At 48.8% G+C, this 9525-nt stretch overlaps 1 pseudogene; it reads left to right on the forward strand.

Moving 5' to 3' along the window:
• Positions 1-7360: 7360 nt before the first annotated feature.
• On the forward strand, positions 7361-8325 carry LOC113606765 (uncharacterized protein NKAPD1 pseudogene; annotated as a pseudogene).
• Positions 8326-9525: the final 1200 nt, after the last annotated feature.

A 9525-nucleotide genomic window follows, 5' to 3' on the forward strand; every position in this document is an offset into this window, starting at 1 on the left:
CTCTCGGCTTTGGATGTTTATGGAGATCATTCAAACTGGAGTGAGGGGGAAAGCTTCTTAACCTGGGAGTGTGCCTCCAAGGAGAGGGGACTGGAGTCCACTGGATAAACAAGACCTATACTCCTGAAGAGTCCATTTTCCTGAAACATGCTGGAGGAAATCATTGTTAAAGTGCAAACGTATTTGGATAGATCGCAAAAGTTACATGTTGTTTCTTTTTTTAAAATTAAAACATTTTTTAAAAATTGGCATTACATACAATAAAGTTCACTTATCTTAATAAGTACAGCTCAGTGAATTCGTTTGGCCTGTTCCTGAACTTCATGTACATGGAGTCATACAGCATATGCTGCTTGGGGTCTGGCTTGCCTCTCTCAGTGTGTTGTCCGAGATTCATCCACGTTACTACGTGTACCAGTGGTCTGCTATTTTTTTGTGCTCATGTACTATGGCTTAGTTTACTGATTTTACTGTTACTGGACATTTGGCTTGTTTCCAGTTTCTGGATTCTAGGAATGACATCGCTATGACCGTCCCTGTGTGTGTCTCTTTGTGGACGTAAGCACTCACTTCCCTGGGGTATGTGCCCAAAGTGGACTTCCTGGCAGTCTGGCTGATGTGTGTCTCAAAGGAAAGATGTGCTTGCTGTGAGTGATTTCAGACTCTGCCCCCATGCCCTCAGGGGCCCAAGCCCTCTCTCCTTTGCAGTTAGGTGCCCCCACTGGAAAAGTTGAGAGCAAACATAGGGGCAAGAGCATGGAATGAAGAGCCAGAAGACAGAGGTCAACAGATGGTACCATTATTAGCATCCTTTTGCACTGAGGCTCAGTCAGAGAAGTAGGCTGATTTGTCCGAGGTCAGGTAGATATTAAGGGGAGACCCTGGGTTTAAATCCAGATTCATCCAACTCCAGAGTCTTTTTTTTTTTTTTTTTTTGTGGTACGCGGGCCTCTCACTGCTGTGGCCTCTCCCGTTGCGGAGCACAGGCTCCGGACGCGCAGGCTCAGCGGCCATGGCTCATGGGCCTAGCCACTCTGCGGCACGTGGGATCTTACCGGACCGGGGCACGAACCTGAGTCCCCTGCATTGGCAGGCGGACTCCCAACCACTGCGCCACCAGGGAAGCCCCAGAGTCATATTTTTAATTGCTCTGCTCTTAAACCTGGGAGTGGGCACCTGTATTTTCACCCACTCAGCGTCCATTCCTCTCCTTTTGGTAACAGTGCCACATTTATCCCTTGGGGAGGCATCCAGGGGCTATCTGATGCAGTCTTAGTGGGCTGTCACTAAGGACAGGAGGTACCCTCCTCCCTGGGCCAAGGTATAGGACCAGCACAAGGGTGAGGGGAGTCAGGTGTCTAAGGCCCCCAGGGTGCAAAATGTAAGGAGGCACTCACTCTCAGGGTCACACAAGTGCAGGATCAGCCTCGCCCTCATCCCAGCCCTGCAAGGGACCCAAGCTCAGCCAGCCCAACCCACCGGCAGCAATCTGGATCTTGAGAAGACCAGCTCACGGACAGGAGGGGCACCCTCCTGGTGGTGACGGCCTGAGTGGGTTGCCCAGCCACTCCTGGCTCCTGTCTTTTGGGAGGTCTAACTGTGAACCCTACACTCTCATTTTGTGTCGCTCATAACTGTGCATTAAATCCCCCTTCTGCGTAAGTTAGGCAAGGTTGATTTCTGTGGCTTTTAAGGAACACACCATGCGCTCTGGGGCATGTTGCCTGACGTTTCTGAGTCTCACTTACTCCATCTTGGAGATGGGGATTCGATGCTTAGCACTCCAGCTGGAAAACACAGCAAGTCCCTGGGTAAGGGACACCTCTAGGCATTGCTTCCCAGCCTTGGCTCCACATTGGCGTCACCTACTGAGACTTAACAGTCCGACGCCCAGGCTTGCAGACATTCAGAATCTCTGGGGTGGGCCCACATAACAATATTTTGTAAAGTTCCACAGGTGATTCCAGGGAGCAGCAAGGGCTGAGAACAACTGCTCTCAACAACTTGGGATTTCTGTGGGTAATTAGCAGCTCTACCTCCCCTGCAAGGCCCTCGTGGCTCCTTGCCTGGGACTTGAGCAGCACATCAGCGTGGCCCCCATCTGGGCAGCAGGCAGATGGGAGGAGAAGCAAGAACCTCTTACCTCCATTAGGCCTCCCTTATCCCTGGGTTTTCAAGGATCCCAGCAGCAGCCTGGTGAAAGCCGGAGGGCTTAGTTCAAAATCCTCGGGCAGTTGGGGAGGCTTGTGTCTCAGAGCTGCTGAGGAGTTTGCAATCTCAGAGCCTAGGGCCATGGAGAGGTCATGTGGGCCACTTCCTTGCAGGAGGCACTGGCAGGGAGCTGGAATAGGCAGCAGGAGAGCTGGGTTCAAGTCTCAATCCTCAATATCAACCAGTGAACCTGGGCAAACAGCAACAGCTGCAAAATGAACAGATATTTATTGAAGAATCATTGTGTGCAAGGCGCCAAGCCGGTATCCTCACCGGGCACATCAAAGGACACTGATGTAGAGGACGGAAGTGGGACCCCAGAATCTGTACTTGTCAGTGGGCATCCAAGTGATTCTGATATTGGTGGGTTCTGGATACTGACCCTGAGGCTGAGCAATCCAGGTGATTCTGAAGAGGGAAGCAGAGTTGAGCGTCACAGCAGAAGGTGCTCTCTTCGGGAGGAGTGGCATGCTTGGGATGGTGAGACAAAGTGAGTAAAGCCAGACACTGACCTCAAGCAGTCCCCAAACATCAGGCCTTTAGTTTGCTCCACAGATACTTGATAGAGTAGGTCCTACAGCTGTGTAATATACATTCCAGCTCCTACATCTACTCCTCCACCAGTCTCTTAATGTGCCAGTTCTGCATCGTCCTCTCTGTGTATCTAGGACCGAGAAGTCCTTTAGATTTGCTTATAACCACAATCCTCTGACACTTACATGCAGCTTTATGCAGTTCTTCCTCTCATCTATTATTTGAGCAATTCTTATAATTTCCTGGGGAAGTTGACAGGTTGGACTGATAATCCCTGTTTTCAGCACAAAACTCTCATGGTCACATGGCCAATAAGAGTCAGTAAGCAGAAGGGCCCAAATCCAAACTTGGACATTGGACCCTACATCCAACGAGCCTAGACTAAGATTATCTGTCTGTCTCTCTGCTTGCTCATCCATTTGTCCATCATCCTTCCATCCATCCACCCATCCATCCATGTGTCCACCAATCCACGTGTCCATCCAACCATGCATGACTAACTTACTTTCATCTGCTTATTTCTGTCATCTATTTAATATACTCATATATTTATATTTATCCATTTAACGCAATTTGGTATCTATAACAATCTGTTTATTGCAAATATTTATCAAGTCTGTCATGTGTCACACTCTCCTGCTTTCACTCTCCACATACCTCATTTTCCCTCTGAATGCTTTCTCCTCTGACCTCTTTGCTGGACCCTTAGTCTGTGTGACCACAATTTCCATTTGCCTGTCTCCTAACCCACACTCTTCCCTGATCACTTGTGAGCCGACCCCTTGTCCTTCCATGACTGCCCCCACCTGGCTCCATTCCTCCTCATGCTAGACTCCAGGGAAATACTGATTGACTCGATGACTGGACCCCCAGCTGGGCTGTCTGCAACTCGAGGGCAAGGACAATGTCTCTTTCAGAGTTCCATCCCCCTCAGTTCTCAGTCTAGGGCTATGCACACGCTATGCATTTTGTTCACACTGGTTGGCTGGAATCTGCACTCCTTGGGAGTTGGAAGGGGCTTTTCAACTATTATTCATTCAACAAATCTTGCATAATTTTTCTTGCTAGATGCTCTTGCCAGGCATAGAGATTAATGAGTACAACCTTATGGACAGATGGGGAGAGGGAAGCCCTGAGAAGGATAAGGGCTTCTTCATGGTCCCACAGCTGTGACAGAATCTTGAGGACAGTGAGGAAAACATTACTACTCTAGACCCAGACAGCTCCTGGGTCCCCCACAGAGCCAGACGGCATGTGCTAGAAGGTCCCCAGCGAGGAGGTATTGGGAAACCCTGGGCTGCTTCACCAAGTCAAACCAGTTAGCCTCCATCAAGAGCCATGGGGAGCTGCCTTCCGGGTGGCGGGGACAGCCTGAGTCAGGCTTGCCTGCACAGATGACATCAGGATGACCAGGGGCTGGCAAGGGAGGGAGGGAGTGGCCCTGAGAGTTCTAAGGGAAGGGAAGTAGGGGACCTTAGCTGGATCCCAGGGTACCATACTCTTGATACGGGATATCTGAGCAATGAAGTCCAGCTCCAAGTGCCAAGGACACTCTAATTAGGCTGGACCTTCCCTCATTGCTGGAAATATCCTGCTCTCCCTACCCCTACCTTATGCTAAAATTAGACTCATAAGATGTGATGTCAGAATTCATCTAGCTCAGAGGTTCTCAAACTTGAGTGAGCCCCAGAATGAGCTCCAAGCGTGAGGTGGAGCTATGTGTACTGCACGAAAAGACCTCAATACACACCACTGACTAAAAAAGTTGCAGAAGGACACACAACATACTGCTTTAACAACCCCCATTCCCATCCCCTTGAAACAAGCAAAATACCCAAACGCTATATATTTCCTACTGGTATGTGTATATATATATATATATATATATATATATATATATTTTAATTAATTAATTATTTCTGGCTGCATTGGGTCTTTGTTGCTGCACATGGGCTTTCTCTAGTTGCGGCGAGCAGGGGCTACTCTTTGTTGCAGTGCGCTGTTTTCTCATTGCGGTGGCTTCTCTTGTTGCGGAGCACGGACTCTAGGCATGTGGGCTTCAGTAGTAGTGGCATGCAGGTTCAGTAGTTGTGGCTCGTGGGCTCTAGAGCGCAGGCTCAGTAGTTGTGGCACACAGGCTTAGTTGCTGTGCGGCACGTGGGATCTTCCCGGACCAGGGCTTGAACCTATGTCCCCTGCATTGGCAGGTGGATTCTTAACCACTGCACCACCAGGAAAGTTCCCCTACCGGTATATTTATGTGTCAATGTAAGTATCTCGAAACGTTACACATGTAAATGATTATACTGTTTGCCTTTGGAGAAGGTATTGGTGGTGGCAGCAAAGAGGGCTTTAGCCTTAAATGTAACGTTTTATTATTTTAGAAGGAAAATATACCATGTATTATTTGTGTAAATGCAACACTTTACCCATTTTATCTGGTTGGAAGTCTGAGAATCTGCATTTTAGCAAAGTTTCTGTGCTTCTGTGGAGCTGGTCCATGCACTGCACTTTGAGCAAAGCTGGTCTAGTCCCATCATTGTACAAATGAGTAAGCTAAGAGTCAGAGAAGGTCAGGAATTTGCCTAAGACCACACAGCATGGTAGTGACTGAGTTGGGACTTGAGCCCAGGATGTCTTACTCTCTTGTACACGGTGACATGAGGAGGCAACGCATGAGGAGAGAGGAGATGGGGGGTGGGCGTGGTTGTCCACAGGCAGCGTGTGAGCAGATGGGGCTTGGTGTACCACTGAGCTGGGATCGTTAGCAGCCTCTGTGAGGGACAGGGGTACAGGGATGGCGGTGGGGAAAGACGGGGAATGATTATCCATCTTTCTAACTTTCCCTTGAGCCACCCTGTTCTCAGCTCCTCTTCCTTTCTGGGTTTCCCTGCTCTTGTGCATCTTGCCTCTGAGGCCCTCCTGTTTCCATCAGCGGCAGTGGCTCCCCTTTGGACAGCCTGGTTGCTAGGTAACCTTGGGCCATTCTCTTCCCTCTCTTGACTGCATCTTCTTCATCTCTCATCTATACAGTGGATGGACTCAGAGGCTCCCAAACCTGATTTTGCACCCTCTTGGAGGCTCATTTAAAAATGCAGAATGCTGGGCCCCTCCATAATGGGGGCAGTGGGACCTGGAACGTGCATTTTTAACAACCTCATCGCTCTGTCGCTCCACGAGGCCTACAGAGTCTTAAGTTAGAAAACCGCTGTGCTGCTAGTCTTTTTCCTCATGAGCAGCTCCCCCAGCACCCACAAAGGAGCCTTGGGTGGCCTGAGGTCTGGCCTGTGAGAAGCACCTGCTGTGCTGAGGGACCCAGAGCGCCAGCAAGCCTGGTCCCCAGGAGACCTCTCTCCTTGCCACCCCCTGTCTAGTGGTTCCGGATTTCCTCCCTCGGGCTGGCCTCTTCCTCGCCTGGGCAGAATGTCTGGAATGTGGCTGCCGAGGAAGATGGGGCCGGTGGGGCTGCCAGAGCTGCCTCCGGAATTCAGGCAGCAGAGAGCAGACTCCTGCCCCTGAGGGCCTCTGCCTTGCTGACCTGGAGGTGACCCAGCAGGACCTGAGCACCCGAGCAAGCGGGGAAGAGAGGGCAGTGGGGCCCTGAGCAGGCCAGGAAATCTCTCCAGGCCTCAGTTTCTGCATCCGTAATCATGTCCTACTCTCTACACGTGTGGCATTCTGGTACTCGCAAAACAATTTCACGTCTATTCCTCCTCTGCACCTACCACGTTTCATTAGCACTATATGAAGACCTACTGGAAATTCATAGATGAATTAGACACCGAACTGATCCAGAACACTACCATTTTTCGCCTCAGGCACACTGCTTAGTTTTACTGATTCATTACCTTATTTAATCCTGACAACCCCTGCAAGATAAGAACCCCATTCGGCCACCCTCCATTGCCACCTCCATCTGGCAGATGAGGAAACTACTTCCCAGAGAGGTTGAGTAACTTGTCCAATGTCACACAGCTGCAAGATGGCAGAGCTGGGTTTGAATCCAACTGTCTAACATCAAGTTCAAACCGCCCCCTGTGTCCCACTCCCCTGACAGGTACAGCAAGGGGGAGGAGGACCACACAGTGGTATCCTGCCCTGACCTCACTGTCAGACCGGAACACAGCAATCTGTGCTCCACAAAGAGCACAGAAGCCCCAGCAGTTCATGGGGAGGTGTGGAGAGGGAGGCCAAGAGATGCTCCTGGATTGGGCAACCTTGTGATGGATCTGGTAGGTGCGGGCGGGATGGCAAACCAGGTAGACACACAGCATGAGCCAATGGAGGGTGATGGGCTGAGGTTGGCTGATCTGCAGAACCTGCTACCTCATCTGCTTGGCACAGTGCGAAACGACCATGAGTGAACCTCATTCAAAAGTTATCGGGGGGCTTCCCTGGTGGCGCAGTGGTTGAGAGTCCGCCTGCCGATGCAGGGGACACAGGTTCATGCCCTGGTCCGGGAAGATCTCACATGCCACGGAGCGGCTGGGCCCGTGAGCCATGGCCGCTGAGCCTGCGCGTCCGGAGCCTCTGCTCCGCAACGGAAGAGGCCACAACAGTGAGAGGCCTGCATACCGCAAAAAAAAAAAAAAAAAAAAAAAGTTATTTGGGGCAAGGCTGCGGCGCACAGATCGAGGGATTGAAGAATGTCCTGAGTTCCCTTGGGGACGGTCCTCCTGAGGAACGTCATCCAGCACATAGATGCTCACAATAAGACTCAGGAGGAATCAGATATGTGGAAAACAAGAGAACTGGAGAAACAGATGGAAGATGCGTACCGGGGGACCAAAATGAAAATGTTACCCAGCAGTTCAAGCCGGATGCGTAGTGATGGTTTTGATGAAGAAAGTCAAAAGAGACTATTGGAGGCCAAAGAATGAAACTTCTGGGGCACTGGATGATGATTTTCTTAAGCCTAAATCCTGGAACAAGAAGTTACATGATTATGAAGCTAACATGCCAGACAGATGGGGTCACAGTGGATATAAGGTGTTATACCCTGAAGAATTTGAAACAGTAGTGATCAGCAAGATATTACCAATGGGAAAAAAACATCTCCCCAGGTAAAAATCATCTACCCATGAATCTCACAAACACAAGAAGTCAAAGAAATCCCACAAAAAAAAAAAAAGCAGAAAAAAATGTCACACAAAAAACAGAAGAAAAGCAAAAAGGAAGCCACAGATATAACAGCAGATTCCTCAAGCCAGTTCTCAGAAGAAACTGGGGCTTTTAGTACCAGGAAAAGGAAACAGCCACATAAGCGCAAGAAAAAATCCAGGAAAAAGTCTCTCAAGAAATCTGCTTTATTCTTAAAGGCAGAAAGTGACACTTCTCAGTCAGATGATTCTGCATTGGGCAGTTCTGAGGAAAGTGAGGAAAGAGACACAAAGAAAACCAAAAGGAAAAAGAGAGATTAAAAAAGCCCACATCCCTACGGATAACAATGAAATACCGGAGAGGACAAACAAACACACAAATTGGAAAGTGGCTACAGATGGAAGGTCTGCAGAGAGTTCAGAGGATGACTTAATGACAAAGAAACATCCTTGTTTCCTGCATGACTCTGGATACTTATAGCTCTTACACCTTGGGGATTTGCCAGTGACTCTACTGCTCAGCATAGGGGGCCTGAGGTCAGAGCTGTCCTGTGCCATCCCGTTGCGGAGCACAGGCTCCAGACGCGCAGGCTCAGCGGCCATGGCTCACGGGCCCAGCCGCTCCGCGGCATGTGAGATCTTCCCAGACCGGGCCACGAACCCGTGTCCCCTGCGTCGGCAGGCGGACTCTCAACCACTGCGCCACCAGGGAAGCCCCTTGTCTTCTATTTTGGCCTGTTAAACTTGATCCTCTAATTGTTACTAGGGAATCTGTTATTTTGTTATGAAGGTTTCTTGAAGACATTATTATTATTATTATTTTTGTACTTAATCACATTTAGTGTAGAGTGCATATGCAGCCAATTAAAGGACCCAGAAAGCTGAATCCAGTAATGACCTGGGTATACCAAGTGGAATGTTGAATTTGGGGAAAGCAAGGGCTGGGGTCAAGAGATGGATTGGAACTAGTGCTGTATACAATGGTATGATAAGGGAACAGCTGTTGCTCTTGTCTGTTTACATAATAGGTGCCACAACTTGACTTTTTTTGTCTTTAGCCTTGGTGCTTTGACCTTTCTGTATTTCGACCCCACAGGCGTGGTCCAGTTTACTTAATGAGGAAATGAGCGTAAGAACATTTTCTATTCATGATAACATCCATAGACAGCTGTTATTGGAAGAGACTAGGAGTTTTTGTCAAATTTCCCTGCTGGACAGGGTCTGTGGCTACACTCAGTATATCTCTAAACATGGTAATTGGATCGTAAAAGGTTTTCTAGCTCCATTGTTCATTGCCTAGATGGACTTGTGTTCAGAATTATTTCTTCAGTTGTCTTAGGTTAAGTCCTCAACCAAATGAGGAAGAATTAGGCATTAGTTGTGCTAATGGTGCTCTGAACAGGATTCAGGGCAGCAACAGCTATTTAAGCGTTGTCTTCCTTGTTCATTTCTTAATCTGTTAATGAACTTTAGATTTTTCCTGAAACTCGGTTGAATCAGTTCCAAAATGAAACAGGCTTCTCGGGGACATATCCATTTCTTCCTAGTCCGCCTTTGGATTAAAGCACCAAGCAGAGACCTTGTTACTTCCCTTTGCTATATACTGTGATCCCTACTATGTTAATTCTTAAGAAACCAAATATCACTGGAAGAAGGCTGGCAGAAAACAAGTGAATTTTTT

The sequence above is a fragment of the Aethalodelphis obliquidens genome, unplaced genomic scaffold, assembly GCF_003676395.1.
Source record: "Aethalodelphis obliquidens isolate GAN/ISIS:26980383/991018 unplaced genomic scaffold, ASM367639v1 scaffold45, whole genome shotgun sequence".
In the NCBI taxonomy this organism is placed as follows: Eukaryota; Metazoa; Chordata; class Mammalia; order Artiodactyla; family Delphinidae; genus Aethalodelphis; species Aethalodelphis obliquidens.